Source organism: Triticum dicoccoides, chromosome 3B, assembly GCF_002162155.2.
Source record: "Triticum dicoccoides isolate Atlit2015 ecotype Zavitan chromosome 3B, WEW_v2.0, whole genome shotgun sequence".
Lineage (NCBI taxonomy): Eukaryota > Viridiplantae > Streptophyta > Magnoliopsida > Poales > Poaceae > Triticum > Triticum dicoccoides.
In genome coordinates, this window is record NC_041385.1 from 272730924 (window position 1) to 272750153 (window position 19230).

Consider the following 19230-nt stretch of genomic DNA (forward strand, 5'->3'; position numbering starts at 1 on the left):
GGGGGGGGCAGTGACACTTACATATCTCTATTCTTATAAAAAACAGATTTGGTGATGATGGTGTTCCTACCATCCTGTAATATAGGTCATCCAATTTATATCCGACGGATAGGAAGGAAACTATGGCAATTTTGCAAAAAGATACCCACACCCCTCTCTGCATTTGCAAATAAGGCATTCCCCCGGTCATTCTTTTCTCCCACAATATAAACTACTCATACAAATGCATCTTGATGTTCCATGCAACGCATGGGCATCTTGCTAGCAGGGAGAAGGAGTTTGTGTGACACATATCTAGCCATATTAAGGGATAGGTAGATAGCATTTGTGCGAGGCATACTTAAAGCATCACGAAGATAAACAAACGGTGTGCATGCAAGTGCCGGAAAAAATGAAGAGAGAAACAATGCGCACGCGTGTGTGTGTGTGTATGTGTGCATGTGTGTGTGTGTGTGTGTGAGAGAGAGAGAGAGAGCGAAATCTCAAAACAAAAGGTGCTCTGCTGGAATCCCATTGTATGTATTCATATGGTTCTAGAACTCGAGTTAACCTTAGGCATATGTGTGAGAGACATTATTATACTTGGAGACATTAGTGGCTGTGGGTGGGCAGAATTAAAGGGGTGGGCATGTTAGACAGAGAGAGCGTGTGTGTTTCTGTCTGAGAGACTTGTAGGACGGGGTAGAAAGACAAATTCTAACATTGACAGAGGGAGAGAAATACATGAAGTGCGCTTGTGTGATTCCGATTCCCACAGGGAAATGAGATATGTATGCATGTGAGAGAGATTGCACAACTCATTCACGTATCACTATCTAGCGACCGTGGACGTGCATCGCTTGAACATAAATCAATATCTACTTCGTATCGTGGCCAAAGGGACAATATCGATTCAACGCTATAAAGATTGGACACTCACATATCACATTTTTTCTATTTAAATAAACCTTTTCAGTTGTGCATGCCAAAGTTACAGTGATGTTTCTTCAAACAACCAATGTAGCTATCATGTACATGCACCATTGTTACTCTTGCATTCAAATTCATTAGTCTTGGATGATTTAAGGTTCTATTACGAAGTAATATATGTAATATTCATATATGAATTCAACGGGTACGCAATTTATGAAATAGAGGGTATGTAATCATATGAGGTAACACTTTTAAGTAGCGGACTACAATATCCATTTCTTTTTGTGCGCCTCTACACTAACACGTCCATGCATTATGTTTAAAGTAAATAACCAATGGCACTAAATTATCTATTTACACGAGAAATACATAGGCTGAGCATTTGATCCCTTTTTTTGTGAACGCGCCACTACACCCATACGATTGGCCGCGCCCTTGTGAGCGTCCAAGTTATCGGTGCATCATCCCGAGTTATTGTCTTTTTTCTGGGGTGGACTTCACACCAGTTATTAACCGCTGACGCGTGCCCCGTGTACACAGTCTCGCATGACCTTCCCTCTAGCACGGTCCAAAATTATTTGAAACTGGATACGAACGATCCCGCGGGCGGCAAAATCTCCCGCCCCTTCTAAAATTTCCGCCACCTTAGTCTTTAGCATGTGAAATTCCCCTTTTGTCCTTGGTGCACAGAGACCAACATTTACAATACCTCCCTTATCTACATAATAGGTCTGGGCTGCTTTGGCAACTTCCAGTTCCCCCCACTACACGGCACCGCCATTTCCTCTCCCCCTCCCGCAAAAATGACTAACTCCACAGCACCATAGCATCTTACATCACACCGTCCGTACTTCATCGGCCTTTCTACCCTCCCCTCTCGAAACCCTAGACTGCTCATCCACCGGTGTACTAGATCCCATTCACTGCTAGCGGCGTCCACCTCGCCAGATCTGCTTCTGTGGCTGCATCTACCCCTCCCACCTCCCCTAGAAACAAGTAGACTGCTCATCCACCACTGTACCACAGCCTATTCAGTGCCAGCCTTGTCCACGGTGCCAGATCTGCTTCGCCGGTACTCTCGTCAGCCGCAGTGCATCTCCACCGGCTCATTCGTACTCCCCATCGGAGACTCTTCGTCCACACCCCCCGGAGCCGCCCCACCGACGCCCCCGTCGACGGCCTCAGATCCTCTTCGCCAACACCTTCCTCAACCCTACCGGAGCCGCTTCTCCGACACCATCGTCAACCCGACCGGAGTAGCTTTGCCTATACCATTTTCAACCCTACCAGGGCAGCTTTGCCAACTCACAAGTCCACGGCCTCAGATCTGCTTCCTCGCACCCTCATCCAACCTACCGGAGTAGCTTCTGACGCCCCGTCCATGACCGCAGATCCGCATTGTCGACACCATCCTTAACCAAACCACCAGAGCAGCTTCACCTACGCCCTCATCCACGGCAAAAGATCCGCTTCGCCCACACCGTAGTCCACCCTACCAAAGCCGCTCCACAAACACCCTACTCGACTGTTCTAGATCTCCTTACCGGACCCTGACAGCCAGCATAGTGTCATCACCCTTAACGTTTCTAACCTAATTCCCACCGTCTGGCAAGATGCCAAGCACCCGCCACGGCCTAGGTAGTTGTCACCTTTAAACCTGTCCAGCATCACCTGTCCGATGTACTTCAAATATACTAACAGGTCGCTGTTACCTGTTATGCAGCTGGAAAAAACTACAAGGACGATGTTTCTTCTGGATCTAACAGCTTGGCCAACCAAGATCCTGGACTGAGGCATTGCTATGATCTTGTAAGTGTGTCTCTCTCTCTTGTATTGTTCTGTGCCTGCCAGTGTGCTTTGCTAGGATTTTCGACAGTAATCCCTTTATGCAGACAATGATTTCTACTATTGGCTACTAAATTAGATATGTAGATGAGATGTCATACATGACACTACCTCGTACCTCCGTTCCTAAATATAAGTCTTTCTAGAGATTCCACTATAGGCTACATACGGAGCAAAATGAGTGAATCTACACTAAAAAATGCATCTATATACATCTGTATGTGGTCCATACTGGAATCTCTATAAAGACATATATTTAGGAACAAGGCAGTACATTCCACAAAATCATAGGTGGCATGTAGGAATTTCAGTGCACTACATTAGGCTCCCTTAGAGTGCTTGCTAGTCCAGCACACAGAGTCATGGCTAGTTTATGCTACGCACACAATCATTAATTGGTGGTTTAAATATGTGCAAGGGATATGCAATGTATTATCATATAGAGATGTCTGAAATTAGCCGTGTCAACTTGCAGATAGGGTTACACAATGAAAAAGTACAAGATGTATGTGGCAATTTCATGGAACATTGTAAAAAAGGAGAGGTAGCAGTGAGCCTGTACAGTGTGCTGTGGTACGTCACTCCTCCATTGCAATCATTGTGACATGTTATTTGTATGTCAGTTCTATTGGCCAAGTTTCTTAGGGACAGTTATTATGAGTTATCCTAAGAAAATAAGCACCTGTGAATATAAGCTCCATGTAATAAGACAACTAGTTCTTTTCATTGCGTTTTCAGCTTATCTTTGGTATGATTAGTGAAAAGTCTAGATTGCATTATACTTTTTTTAGTTTGCTCCCCATATGAAAACAAATTGAACCCGGTGCAGTAATTAACATGATAGGAAAACATTCCATCACTATTTTCTCAAAATGCAAATACAAAGATACCATCTACTTGGCACAATCTACTTTGGTCATTGTTTTCCATAGAGATCCCATTGCCTAATTTAAACGACGAATGCATGACCCACATTTAAATGAAGAACAATTATTTATTGAAATTCGATGGTCCAAGTGGCTGGTTATTATCTTATAGCAGCACCACCTGAAAGCATCATATAGCAGCAGCAGCAGCTCGTAGCAACTCATCATACAGCAGCAGCAGCAGTGTGCAATTCATCATATACCAGCAGTAGCTCATAGCAATTCATCATATAGCAGCAGCAGGAGCATCTCATAGCAATTCATCATATAGCAGCAAGAGCAGCTCATAGCAATTCATCATATAGCAGCAGCAGGAGCAGCTCATAGCAATTCATCATATAGCATCAGCAGGAGCAGCGCAAAGCAATTCATCATACAGCAGCAGCAGGAGCAGCTTATAACAACTCATCATATAGCAGCAGCAGCAGCTCGTAGCAATTCATCATATAGCAGTAGCAACAACTCATAGCAATTCATCATATAGCAGCAGCAGCTCATAGCAATTCATCATATAGCAGCAGTAGGAGCAGCTCATAGCAATGCATCATATAGCAGCAGTAGAAGCAGCTCATAGCAATTCATCGTATAGTGGATCAGAATGAAAATTTGGCAAAAAAATCATAGGAGATCCTCACCTTGTTGGATGAGCTCATCCTTCAACAACACCTCAAGGCCACGGCCTAGGAGGAGGGGAGGGGGAATAAGGTGCCTTCTGCCGCAGTGTGGCATTAGCTGTAGTTGTGGAGCGCCCGCTGGAGTAGTGCGTTGGACGAACCACAGTGGAGCAGCTACTGGAGACCATGAGAATGAGGGGCAGCGCTAGAGGGAGGAGCTGCCAGGGAGATTTGCCCCTACCCGCCGACCATGTAGCCTAGCTAGATAGAGCATCGTCGATGACTAGGCCAGATGGGACTAGTGGCGACGGCTGCAAGCGGGCAGGGCAATGAACGCTTGCGTGTTTGTTTTTACTTGAGGGTCAGGTGTGACGCTGGCGTCAGTAGTTGCATTTTGAGTGTAATATAGGCAGACAACAGAGTCATTTCACTATTCCCCTTCCCTTCAATTTTTAGTGAGGTTCTACCCGAAACACCCCCCTCCAAAGCGAAATTAGTTAAGCCCAAGCCCATAACTCAAAATGACTTCTTTACATCTTTTATGGCTTATTTTGACAATAATCCCTGAAAAGGCATAATCGAACTGGCCCTTAACCTCAAATTCAATTGTGCGTGCAATGAAGAATCACTCCTGCCTGCTATAGTGTACATTTAGGCATCATCATACATGGCATAACCTAATACATGTGCATTCCATTGTAGAATTTGGAATATGCAATGTTTATGTTAGTTTATACATTGCACATGATGTTTAAATGCCCCTTAAATCTGGTCAGTCAAGTGATGGTCTTTAAGCCTCCTTCTTTGCTTCTTTTCTTGATATGTAAGATTTGCTCACACATCTGCTCAATTGCTTGTTTTCATCAGCCAGCCATACTAGGACTGTTTGCTTCTATTATTTATTGTTCTTGACCTAACACTCTAACAGAGCTTGTCAATGATTTAAACACTAAGGGCTGCTATAGTGGGGCCTTGTCTAACTCATAGGTGACATAAATGTTTGGTTGTACACTAAAGTAGGCTCTCCAAGAGTACCTGGAGATCCAGTTCGAAGGTATGCCTAGTTTTTACATAGTGCAGACATAGTAAATGCTCATTTCATTGTGTGCAAGTGCAAGAGATGCGGCATGTTTCATTATGTGGTGTTGTTTTGTTATAATCTCATCCTTTTGTGTTCACAGACTGGAAGTATGCATATTTATCTTCCAAGGAGATGAGTAACTAGTTTGTGTCACCTTGCAGAGGCGGTGCAATGAAGATAAGATTGAGGATTTCCAAGTACAAGATGTTAGGAAGGAGCCTTGCGAGAGAAGTAGGAGCTGCGCTGAGCCTCTTCAACCTGTTAAGGTAAGTCACTGTATCCAACTCAATAGTTCAATTCCTTGTTTGTTTTAGGTATAGTTAATTTGCTCTTTTCAATTGCTTTAGTTGTCCTCAGTTAATGAGATGCCCAAAGAATGATGCCTGATGTTGGGTACTTGTATAACTATTAGTTGACATAATTAAAGGCCTTACCATTTAATTACTCTGCCAAAGTGTGCCTGAAGCTTTGAAGTCTATTAACCAACTATTATTGCATGAGGCTCACAATCTAGTTTATACTAGGCTAATGATTGCATAGTTTTGCTTGTTGTAGTATGTTTGTATGAAACCCTCTGTTGTTCATTATGCTCACTAAGACTTTAATTGGGCTACAGACTAGCCAACTACTTGCTTACTTACACGCAACGTGATGTCTAAATTTGTAACTTGTCTGTGTTTTGGATTGGGCCCCAACATCATGCTCCTCTGCTGACCTAAGAGAGAATTTTGTATGCAGGCTGCACAGACTACCTTTTTTATAATTTTTAAAATATCACCTGCTTATGCTTCATGACGTGTAACATTATTGTTAGTCCTATTTTACCATGTACAAAATAGTCTGTCTTGCTTGCTTCACTGTTGTAACTATATTTTTACCCTAGTCATGTATACTTATAGAAACATTTCAGGATGAAGTGACATCAACACAAAGATCTGCGAGCAGTGTGGCATGTCCGTTACCGAATGATTATGGATTGGAATTGGAATGTGCTGATGTTCTCGAGCATCAACTAGAGGTGGCAAGACAACATGTACATGATTCTCAATGTACAATCAACAAGTTGAGACTGGACATGCGGGTATTAGATGCAGGAGTCAAAAAATGAAACAAGACACTGAAGTAACCATGAAGGAAATGGAGATTTTGCAGACTGAAATTTTTGCTATCTGAATCCGGCCAATCCTATTTTCTGAAGAGATTATAGTTCAAGTGGTAAGTTAAGTTGATGCGCGTCCATGATGTATGAGCTGTATTTGTCCAGTGTATGTAATTTGCCGTTTGTGTATGCTTTATTATCACCGGTGCCAAACCATAATGCCCAGTGGGTATAATCAGCTGTAATTTCTTTATTGTATAGTGTAGGATTATTCTACATTTCTATGCCTTAGTCTCTTTATTGTATAGTGTATGTTTTTTAGAGGTGATAGTATAGAGTATGATAATTCGTTGAATATGCTATATCGTTCAAACGGGGGCCAACTCGCCCAAACATCGTTGTAGTGACCATGGCCCTCCATGGGGCATACGATCCATGGCCTTCTATGGCCGTCGGATCCGTGGGCCTTCTATTGGCCGTCAGATCCATGGGCCTTCTATGGGCCGTCGGATCCATGGGCCTTCTATGGGTCGTCGGATCCATGAGCCTTCTATGGGTCGTCGGATCAATGGGCCTTCTATGTCCCGTAGGATCCATGGGCCTTCTATGGGCCGTCTCATCTATGGGCCTTGTACGGGCCGTATAATGGGCTGTAAATAGGCTAGAGTGGAAATCGTATGTTTTATGGGCTGACCATAACGGGTCGTTAATAGGCTATATTTGATGACGCTATGAAAACGGCCCAACATATTAACGGGACACAAACGGGCTGACTGTAACCACGTGCTGAATTTGGCCCACAAGCAGAAAATGATAATAACGGGCCGTAAGCAACCGAATGCTGGAAATGAGCCCAAGAATAAATGGGCCCTGAGAAGGCCGAAAGATAACATGGGATGCAGATGGCCCAATGGATTAATGGGCCATTAATGGGTATAAAGTGATACACTGTTCATTACGGGCCAGTTTCACCACGGGCCGTTAATGGGCCAAGAGTTACAAAGGGCCTCATATGGGCCGAAAGACGTCACGGGCCATACATGGGCCAGAAGTTAAAACGGGCTGGAATCATATTGGATGGCCCAAATGACTCTACTGGGCCTAATTTGGATAGGTCCTAACGGGCCCTGGGTTAGCGGGATGTAAATGGGCTATATGCAAATAGGCCGTTAATAGGCTTTCCGTGGGCCAGCCGCCACCTTTTGACCAAGTCAAATGGGCCGGCCTTTTCACAGGAATGGGCCTCTGTTGGGCCGTACCACATGTCGACGTATCATAGGCTCCTTCTGTCCAATGAGTGGATGACATCTGTCCCAACGGTGAGCCGATACGTGTTTCCTCTAGCCAATGATGATTTTACACGTGGAAAATCCCCATTAGTCGGGGCTGTTAACGGGTTATCGGATCCAAAACCGGACCCGATAGCTTAACGGTGTTCCGTTACGATGGATGCCACGTGTCGGTCACCCTTGACAAAATCACTTCTGTGACGCGCGATTTATCGTCATGGAAGTGGACACTTCTGTGATGATAATTTTGGTAATGTCATGGAACACTTCTATGACAGCACATGTATGACTATCTTGATTCTGTCATAAAATCATCATGGATGTACATGCATGACAGAAAACGTGACCTACTGTGACAAACATGTATCATCACGGAAGTGTATTTTTTTGTATTGTTCAGATCAGCGATGGAGTTCTTGGCATTGGAGAGCAGCATGGTCTTGTCGGAGACGGTGACCTGCAGCTCCGCCAAGGTGTGGGCAGTCATGTCACTATCCTTCTTTAGCTTTGAGATCTCCTTCCTCAGCTCCTCTAGCTCTACCTCCAGCTTCTTCACCTTGCCGGTCAGCTCAACCTTGGCGGCCTTTGCGGCCTCAACACAGTCGACAGCCTCTTTTTGGCTTGCTGGCATGGTCTAGGGCCAGGGCATTGAGTGCTTCTTTGTGCTCCTGCTTCATCCCCTTGGTCCGCTGTGTGACGACCTTTTCAACCTCTTCGTCCTTGGTGTGAAGCCTGGCGGCGAGTGCCACTTCGCGGGCAACCAAGTCCTCTTCTTGGGTGTCGAGCAAGATGCGGCGCTGCGTTTGGTCAGACTCGTCCTTGGTGGCCTTCGCCTGCGCCACGTCTTGGGCCTTATCGAAGTCAGCCTGCTTGAAGAGGAGCTGCCGCTGGCGCTCGTCCAGCTGGACCTGGGCGGCCTTCGGGTCCTCCCGGGCCTTGGCGAACCAGACTTGCATCTAAGCAACGTGCTCCTAGAATTCTGCTTCGGCCTTGTCCACGGCTGCCATCTGGAAGTCCACTTTGTCCTGGCGGGCGCGATAGAGTGCCGGGAGCTTTTGGAAGTTGGCGCTCATGGCCTGGAGGAGCTGATCTTCCTTGGTGCTGCTGCTGGTACTCGGTTCATCAACAACCTTGAGCCCGAAAGCAATGGGGACCTCGTCGTCGAATACCTCCCCTTCGGCTGGTGCTCCAGTGCTTGCCGTGCCTAGGAGGCTGACGAACAGATCATCTCCCACCTTCAAATACCTGCTCGAGGCAGGGGCCGAAGGGGAAGAGGGTTGGTCATTAACCACCTCCTCCTCGGCAGGCTCCTTGGCGGCCTGCCCAGTGGTGGCCTCTCCGGCCTCCCTGGCAGGCCCCATGGTGGCCTCCTCGGCAGCGGCCTTGCCGGCCTCCTCGGCGGATCCCTTGGCGGCCTCCTCAGCAGCAATGTTGGCGGCCTCAGTATCAATGTCCACATGGTCTATCAGGCGAGTATCTGGAGACCAAAAATGAGAGTGAGGCAGGGCCAAAACCAAAGATCAAGACAAAGGATAGAAAGAAAATCAATGCAAAGATGACAAGGGGCGGTGGCGAACAACTTACCTGCGATGAGTGTGGAGGTAGCATCCCCCTCCCAAGTAACATTTGTTGCCGGGACGGGGTCGCCAGCACTAGTGCCCACCACCTCCTCCTCCATGCGCATAGGTTCGTCGGTGGATGCCCTTGCCAGGGACGTCCCTCTGGTTGGCGCAGTCGACGGGGGCGGCATGTCAGGAGTACACCCTAGTGGCTCCTCCTGCTGCTGCACTCCTCCTGCAAATCCGGCGAGGTCAGCAACAAGGATACGCACTCCCATGCCTGTCAGCATGGAATGAGTAAGAGACTTACGTTGGGGGCTGGTCTCCGGGCTGATGAAGGTCGTCCACAGCGCACGTGGAGTGCTTGCCGAAGGCTCATCGCCCGTCGGGGCCCTGGCTCTTTTTGCCACCCTTTGAGCCAGCGTCTCCGTATCCCTATGAAGAAAAGATCAAATCAAGACAAGATAATATAAATAAAGAATCAGAGAATGGATGGGAAGGCAAAGTGCTTACTCATCCTCCTCTTTTGTCCTCTTCTTATTCTTCTGGCTAAAAGACCCATGGTCAAATTCGGCCACCGGTGCGGCATCCGTGAATGGAGGAGGAGTACATGGGGTCCTGGATCGCTTGGTTGAGGAGGAGGCGGCGGCCGTGGTTTTCTTTGCCGCCACGGCCATGGCCTTCTTTGCTGCCACGGCTTCCTTCTCCACTGACGCAGCCGCATGCCTTGTTTGGCGCGTGGGTTGCGCCTGGGCCCCTTGCCGTTGCGTGGCCTTGCCGGGCCGGACTGGCTCGACGGAGCCGGCCCGCCGCAGGACCCATCTCTTCCTTGGGGCCGACGGCTCGTCCACATCAGATCCCTCCTCGGCTGACTCATTGGCCGCCTCCTCGGTCGTCTCCTCAGCCGTTTCCTCAATAGGGGAGCTCCGGCACCGCTACCGCTGGGCCCCCCAGGAGACTTCGACCAATCAGCGAGCTTCTTTTCCTCTTAGGCCTCCTCGGCCTCGTCCTCCACAATGTCAAGACTGCCGGCCTCCTCGACAAGTGCCGCCTCCTCCAATCTAGTGGCGATGTACTCCATCTCCTCCTCGGTGGTGGGGAGGATGAGCTGTGGCTCGGCACGGATGTACCCCTCCGACAAATTGTCGAAGAACTTCTGCACTATCTCTGCTTCTGGCTCGACCCAGGTCGAGTCGAGGCCGTGCGTTTGAACACTGGCATCATGGCGATGATGGCCGTCAGGCAAGAGTTGTTGCTCAACGGGACCACCCCCCTGGAACTTGAACAACTTGTCCACCTTGCCGGTCTTGTCGGCCTTACCGGACCTCTCGGCCTTGCCGGTCTCGTCAACCTTGAGCTGAAAGAGCCGCTGGTAGAGATGCACGTGCTGGATCACTGTGAAGTTGTAATTCAGGCTGGGGCGAAGCCTCATGATGTCAGCCATGTTCTTGAAATCCCAGGTCGGCCTTCCCTTGCTGTGCAAAGGAGCAATGCAAGGGCAGATGAAGTCGGCCCCGATCATTTCGAGCGTGAGCCCAGCTGAGGTCAAGCGGTGGATCCTGGTGTTGGCTATCGTGAGCTTCTCGTCGTTGGCGTCAAGCTTGCCCCAGTCGTTTCCATAGACTGGTGGCTTCCGATAGACCTGGCAGAACTCCTGTGGATCTTTTTCCTCGATCCAACACCACCGCCCCGCCATTCCTCCCACTTGTCCTTTGTGGAACCCTCTGGGTACACACCCTTGCTCTGAGCCCTTGGAATCAGAGTGACACAGCCGGTGATGACGCCCCCCGTCTGGATGTGGGGGACGAAGTAGTGGCGGAAGAGCGCCGTGTTGCGGTGCACCCCGGCAAAGCCCTCATAGAGGTGGGCGAAGAAGGCCATGCACGCCACGGCATTCGGCGTAAAATTCAGGAGATGGAAGCCAGAGGTGTGCATGATGTCGTTGAATAAGTCAGAGAAAGGGGGGTAGATCGAGCAGGAGAAGTAATCGACAAAGAAAGTATATTTGTCTGGCCCGGGCTTGGCGAAGCAAGCAGGGATGATTTTCGTGGCAGGATGCCCTGATGTCTCTCTACCCCACAGGGGCTTGAACTTTTCCTTGAGGGTAAGCGCGTCAACTGTCAGGGCGAAGAGGGCGAACTTGTTCCGCAGCTTCACCAACTCGCTCTCCGGTACCTCCTTCCCCTCGGCGGCCTTGACCGCCCCCTTTCCATTGCTTGCCTTGGGCGCCATGGCGACTGAGAAGAGGCGGGGTATTAGGAAGCAATGGGAGCACAGCGGCGAAGCAATGGTGGGAAGCTCTGGTTTGCGCTTAAGGAAGAAGAGGGAAACGAGGTTCCTAGATTGGGAAGGGCAAGGAGGGTAAATGAGCGGCGCCCCTGCGGATTCCTCTTTTTATGGGGAAGGCGCGGGCCGCCTCTTTACCATTTACTGTGAGGTGACGCAGGCGTGCTGCGACCGTTCCACGTACGACCCCGACGTCATGCCCCCAACGCGAATCGTGGGGAAGCGCAATTGGTGAAGCGATCGTGGAAGTTAAGTCTCTCCCACACGTGCCCGCGCACTGCTTTGGGCCTGGCCCAACTACACCTTGTGCTCATGTGTGGCCCAAGCCCGGGGGCTCCTGTCAGTGTACAAAAGTATGGGCTCTTCTGTACCCCTTACTTGTGCACGGGCAGTTGTAGCCACGCCTGTGGCCGGGCCCGGCAGGACAGTAGAAGAAAAAACACAAGACTACCAAGAAAGCAATCAAGTCAAAGAACAAGGAGCATAGGACAGACTAGGCCTCCCCCGGCAACATCCTTGCCGAGGGCCTGTGTGGCCCCAGCAAGAGCCTTGTCGGGGCAACCTACGAAGTGCCAGCGAGGCCATCACCCTTCAGGACTAAGAGCTTTGACACCATAAACAGCGTCAAGGCCAAGGCTCGGAGAGCGCATGCAAAGTAGCATGCAGATCTTTGTGAAGATCGCTAGCCTGCGGGTCCACGTGGGACTAGAAGACGAAGGCCACCAGCAAGACCCTTGCCGGGGACGACTGCGAGGCCCTCGGCAAGACTTGCCGGGGATGATTTCGGGGCCCCGGCCAAGCCTGCGCCCGGTAAAGTTTTGCCACCTCACCACCGCTCCAGTGCGACGACCAGCTTGCCAACTAGGCACACGCCTGCGTGGTGACATGCAGATCTTCGTGGATGCTCTACCACCACGCCAACACAGCAGCTAGCTAGCCAGCATGGCACTACATGCCTCATCGGCCTGGACGCGTGTCAAGGCAAGGAAGAGCAGCGACGGACGGGACGACTTCCGTTGTCGTCCCTGATAAAGTGAAGGGTCACATAGGCAACGCATTAAATGTATTTGTCCTACGACGCCCGCGATAAGTATGTACACTGTAGATACTTTCCACCTCCTCTGTGCCGCTATGGCAACCCCTTTGACATATAAAAGGAGGCCCGAGGCATACTGAGAGAGGATTCAGAGTTTTTGAGCTAGGCATGCACCGTAGCTAGTTCAAGAACTCAAGAACACAGGATATACACACAAGCAGGACTAGGGTATTACGCATCTTTGCGGCCCGAACCTAGGTAAAAATCCCTCACACTGATCTCTAGACCGCTCTTCGTGCAGTTCCTTTCCCCGCCAACCATAGAACGGATCTCCCCTGATCCCATAGGTGTCTGTTTTCCCCGACAGTGCCCCCACCCATGTGGTTGCCTCGGGACTCCTCTCCAACATATTTTCGTTCCAGTATTTTTATATTTTGCAAAAGTATTCTCTGTAAATTTTCAGTTGATTCTGTGAACTTCTATTTCTGCACAAAAAATGACACCACGGTAGTTCTCCTGAAAACAACGTCAGTCCGGGTTATTTCTAATCAAATCATATAAAATTATTGTAAACATGGCATGGATACTTCATAAATTATAGATACGTTGGAGACGTATCAACCATCTGCCACATCGCTGCATGTGGATCTTTTTCCACTCCACCATCTTCCCAATTTGCTATCCTCTGCTCTGCTGGTCACGCAAACGAAAACCTTAATTTGCACTATTAAAGGAAACCCTACTTCATGCAGACTAATCCATGTCTGGGTTGAATAAGGAAAGCAAGGGAGAAAGTACTATCGAAGAGACTAGGCATCGAACCCGCATCTAGGTTGAAAAGGGGGAAATCAGTAGCTAAGGACCGAGTCTTGTGTCTCTTGTTAGAAAAAGGGTGAAAAAGGGTAGAAAGGCATGACAATGCAATAGAGAATGACCAGGTCGATCGGTTTGTTGTCCTCACAAAGAAAAAAAGGTGGCTAAAGAGAACAATAATAGGATCATCCACATATGCTGCCTAGATATTTATTGATCTGGGAAACCATACCTTCCTCACCACTCTATGCATCCGTGGAGGTACATCGTACTGGTGCGCCCACTATCTGAATGGGCCTGTCATGCTCTTATTGCCACTTTTTTCTGTTAGTATAACACCAACGGTAGAGTCAAGCAATGCTACTGCTAATGTGATGCCACATTTAACTAATGCCGCACTCAGTCTAATGCCACTGACAAACTTAAGCAATGCCATTTAATGTCACTGGATTATTTCAGGGTTAGCTGTTGATTGTGGATGTATTAAAGATTTTTCAGCTAAGGTATTATAATGATGTTGCACACCCAGTATACCAATGACGAAACTTCTTACTACCTTCAGATTTTTGTTGTTAATGTTTATAGATTACATACCTCACTTTCTTGAGATAAGTCATTTTTTGTGCAGTGTCACCAAAATGCCAAGGTGCCGATGTCATTTTATTTTGGTTAAACTGCACAAAAATTTATGAAGACAAGAGGAAAGGTCAAGAGTGGGCACCTCCTCCTCCGGCTGTTCTCCTGATTCGTTCGATCAAGTTTTTATGTTTGATCGATTATCAAGATTGGGATTGCAATTTTGAGGTCCCCTCGAGTTTGAAATGATATTTACCTTGAAGGTACATGGTTTGCAATTTTTTTATACTATCATTATTTACTAATGTTAGTTACCTTCAGACTTTTATATTTGGTTTAATGCTATTGCACAGCTAGTATATCAATCCTGAAACTTGTTACCTTTACATTTTGTATTGTTAATGCTTATTGAAATCTTCCAGTGCTTGCTTAGTGTACTTTACCCCGTAATAAAAAAAACTACTCTACTGTTGCACTAGCCACTAGATTAGTGTATATTTGTACTATTCGGATGGTGATGCATTAGCGTATGGACATATATAAAGTGTGGCAAGCTTTCCCACATACGTGCTCAAGAAAACTACTACTTGTTTTTCTAAATACTAGACGTTTGGGTACTTTAAATCGAACTGCAAAAACGTCTTATATGAAGGAACAGAGGGTGTAGAGTTCACTCAAATTACCCTGGTAAAGCTAGTCACACCTTTGTTAAAATTAACGTTCATTATGTTATCGGAGGAGGTCTGTATGTTTGTCTTTAATGCCTGTCGATTACACACCAGACATCATGATGTAAAGTTAAGTCATTTCTTTTTGTACAGTGTCACTAAATTGTCAAGGCGGTGATGGATTTTATTTTAGTTAAACTACGCAAAATATTCTTAAAAGAAGAGGAAAGGTCAGGAATGGTTCAGTTTTTAAGAAAATACTATGTATGCCTTCCTGACATCAGCCGTTGTTGCCTTATTTATTCCTTCAAACTGGTGGTTAGAAACAATCTTGTTACCTTTTCCCATTAAGAAATTGGAACGCTTATATTTGTGAGTCTATGCTTCAACTAGTGCCACTTTTATAGTAACCACACTTTCAATATCTATGCAAATAGGGATGCTTGATTTTAGTGGGACTGCACAAAAAGTACAAATGGTTCAACATTAGGAGCATGTTTTCTTCCAACCGTTATATCCAATTGGTGGCACTATGAGCTATTCATTACGAAGGTACATGGTTTGCTACTATCTCGCTACTCTTCTTTTACTGTCCTTAGATAGTAATATTAGTGGTTTGCATGTGAATTTATTGGCAGGGTGGACCAACATTGGAGGTGCAGGACATGATTTAATGATTGGATGCTCAACTTTGGTTGTATCGATTTCACCTCTTCCATCACTGCGAACATGGATATCCTTGGTCTGATGAATAATAGGCGCTATATTTCTGCTCTGTACTAGCAAATCAATTCAGTACGAAATTGTCCAGGGCAAAACATGACAGTATCAAATTGTCCAGTGCAAAACATGACAGATGCTAAGCGGAGGAGACATGTTTAAACCGAAAATATAAGGTGGGGTATATGTTTACCAGCTCCTGGATATTTATGCAGACAGATGTCTACCCATTGCTATTTGGCAAACAAACAAAGTGACCGCAATTTTGGTGGAACTACTCAAGCAAATAGTATAGTCACTGCATGCAGTGCTATTTGAAAATAGACACAGAAAGATTGGATAGTCACTTCATGGACTGCACAAAAGCAGTACTATACTATTTACTTCATGGTGCTTCATTGCTTTGGTCTGATTATACAATGGGAATCATTTTGCCTAAGTTAAAGTTTGTATTCCGAAAATAGTCTCGCCATGTGATCGAGGGAAGAAAAAATCATATTGCAGTGGATGTTTCTCCATCATGTGTGGTTCATTCTCATGGTTCCAGCTGTTGGTGAAACCACTTACATTTGCAAGAGGAATTATAGACTTCACAAACAATTCTGTCTTTCACTCTGTACTGAATGTTGGCTAGAGAAGCATCCATGTTAGTAGGAAGAACAAATGTTTTTTTCTAGATCTTTGATTTTGGAGCTACATATTTGTATATGATCTGTGAATCATTGAGATGCATTAACACGTTGACCTTATGTATGGGAATCGTACTAGTTGGTTGTGAATTTGGGCTACTAATGTGAACATATTACAATGCCAGGCCTGTGAGTCTTATGTGAACATTTCGAACGGATCGATTCTTACTACTATGCACAGCATGATCCTTATTTTTGTGTTCTCAGTGTTTACAAGTTACTAGCAGTTCCTTATTTTTGTTCGCTTAGTGTTTACAAGTTACCAATCGATCACTAGCTAGCCTACTAATATGCTCCTGGCAGTTTTAGTTGCGACACAAGATTTGAAGTGGCAGTTTTTTGAATAAAAATGCCCACCTCTGAAGAAACTGACATGTTATTCTGAAGAAAATGCCATGCAAATCTGAAGAAACTGCCAGCAAAAACGTTCGCAAATGCCTTATCTCCCAGTGAACGTTCATCCACTATTGTGATCCTACACATACACTATCCGACCGACTCGATCCTACGCGAATAACTAGCAGATCATGCACGTACCTCATTTGGATGAATCGAGCGCACTTGTTTGACCGTCATGTAGATGTTCGACCCAGCATGGACGGGACGAACCATTGATGTGACGGGACAGGACGATACAGTCATAATTTCAGTTTTTCTAGTTTTCCATGACAAGCTGGCATGCTAAGCCATGCCTACTTATGCATTGAATTCCGATGACCACGATGACTGTCGCATTTCCCACGACACGTTGGTTCATCTACCTTCCACCTATAATTACTAGTTCCCGGTGTTCTCCGGTGGCACCATCACCAACTCGCCATATCCTCATAAGCCCCCACTGGCCCCACGTCACTCGCCAGTTGTCCTCGCTCTCGCCACGTCCGTCATGCCCCCGCCCGTCCGCAATAGGCGACGCCGAAGGCGATCACCGCCGGAACTAGTGTTTGGTTTTTCATCGGAAGGCAGACGGAGGGAGGAGGCATTCTATCGGTCTTTAGATGGCAATGCGGAGTATGAGGACTTGTTGGAGCGCGACCGCCTAGCGGAGGAGCTGCGTATCACCGATTTGCGCCGCCAGCGGGGCATGGAGCAGCAGTGCGCTGATGCTTTGAGTCACGAGCAGAGCGCCCGCAACCAGGCTTCCTATGTGGAGCCTAGCGCTCGACAAATAGCCCTGGAGGTTGTCGGGCACATGCGCATTCACGACGCCGAATTTGACTACCAGCTCATCAAGTGGGTTTCCCATTTAGAAGTCGAAGCTTCGGTGGACCACGCCGGCATGGAAAGGGCCAGCGCGTGCAAGCAACGCGCCCTATCGCACCTATGGCACGTCCAAGGCGAGGAGGAGGACGTCTGTGCCGGCATTTAGCGTGTACTGCAGATGGCGGTCGGCATCGTCTGGTTAGCTAAGAGTAAGTTAGTACTTGTACACTACTAGAGGATTAGTGGGAGTAGATAGTTATATTGTCTATGATGGTTGTCAACGTGGAAGTTCAGTACTCTATCTGGGTCAGACCTGTTACTTTGCTCTGAATGTTGAAATTTCCGTTTGAATGTATGGAATGTGCTGTTATTTTTTTAAATGGGTTGTATTTGTCCGCCATGAGTTTAGAGGCTGACTTGTGGGGCTATTAGGTTGACTCGTACACAATTAGGAGATGATTGTATGTGGAGAGGATGGCAGTAGGGAACCACCAGGGTCATGGAAGTACACAAGCAAGTGCCTCCTTATTTCAAGCCAAAAAAATGGTTCCTCCTAATGGATTTCTGACATCTGGATCCCATGCCAATGTCAACGTAGTCAACAAACGAGAGAATTGCACAACGAGCAGCTGACACCAGGGACCCAGCAGCTTGCCCATCTTATTTTGTTTTGGAGACAGAAGCAGGGTGTCAACTGGGCTGTGTGGGGCACTCTGGCCTGTCTAGCCAGCCTTTTCTTTTATGTTTACCACAAGACCAGCCCAGTAGTTTTTTTCTTTCTGAAAATGGCTAGCCCAATTTTTTTTTCTTTTATAGACTACCCAACCGAGGCCTACTTGCTTGGTCAGCCTTGCTGGGCTGCAAATCTTTCAAGACGAGGAGAGCTTCATTCGGCTTGCCTAGAAAATGGGCAATCAGTAATGAGAAATGGGTTGTACATTTTTAAAACACACCAAACCGACAATTAGTTTCAAATTTCTTTTTTTTATTTCGAAATTTTAAATTCCATTGGTTTTTATATGTGGACAATTCTTTGGATTTTATATTGATATAAATTTATTTTTAAAATTAGTTTGAATGTGACTCAAAATTTCGGGATTAAAAACAGTTCGGACCGCACCGAAATATGCAAAATTCTGTATAAGTTTTCAACCGTGGCCACAATATGGATTGTAATGCTAACAAAAAGAATATGGGCTCCAAAAAACCTTACGAAGTAGCAAATGGGCTGTAAATTATTAGAAACAATGGCATATGGGCTGTATGTTGTTTTCCACAGATTTGAGGCTGACTTGTGCGTCCTACTATAGGTTGACGTGTATGCTTTCCTAAAAAAAAAGGTTGACGCACACGCTACGCTGTGTAAACTTACTCAATGCACGAGAGCACTGATTGTTGGATGTCCATCCAACGGCTGTCGTGCTTCTTCAATCTCTGCTCTTCCTGCTCCAGTCGCTCAAACAAGCGTTGGTGGGGCTGCCAGCTCCCTCCTTCCATGGCCGGTTGTGCTGCCGCGCAGGCCTCACGGCCCCACCCTACTCCCATCGCTGGCTTGGCCATCTCTCTACTCACCCACACATGTTGTTATTCTCCGGCGATGCCAGACGAACCAGTAAACCGTTGGACTCCCCTCCACGTGGGAAACAACTACCGAATCTTCCCTGGCTCCGTGTTGTTCCCTTCCTAGGCCTCGGTGTCATCTGCCCTGGTGCTCTCGGCATGGCGTGGTCAACGTGGTCAACGAATGACATCCATCAGAAGTGGACTATAAGTGGAGAGGCTGACAGCTGGGACCACGGCCGCACACAAGGAAATGCCTTCTTATTACCCGCAAAATAATTATTCCTCCACCTGATAGTTGGGACCCGCCGGAAGGGCCTCTGTATTTCACACAAAAAAATGTTTTCCCCGCTG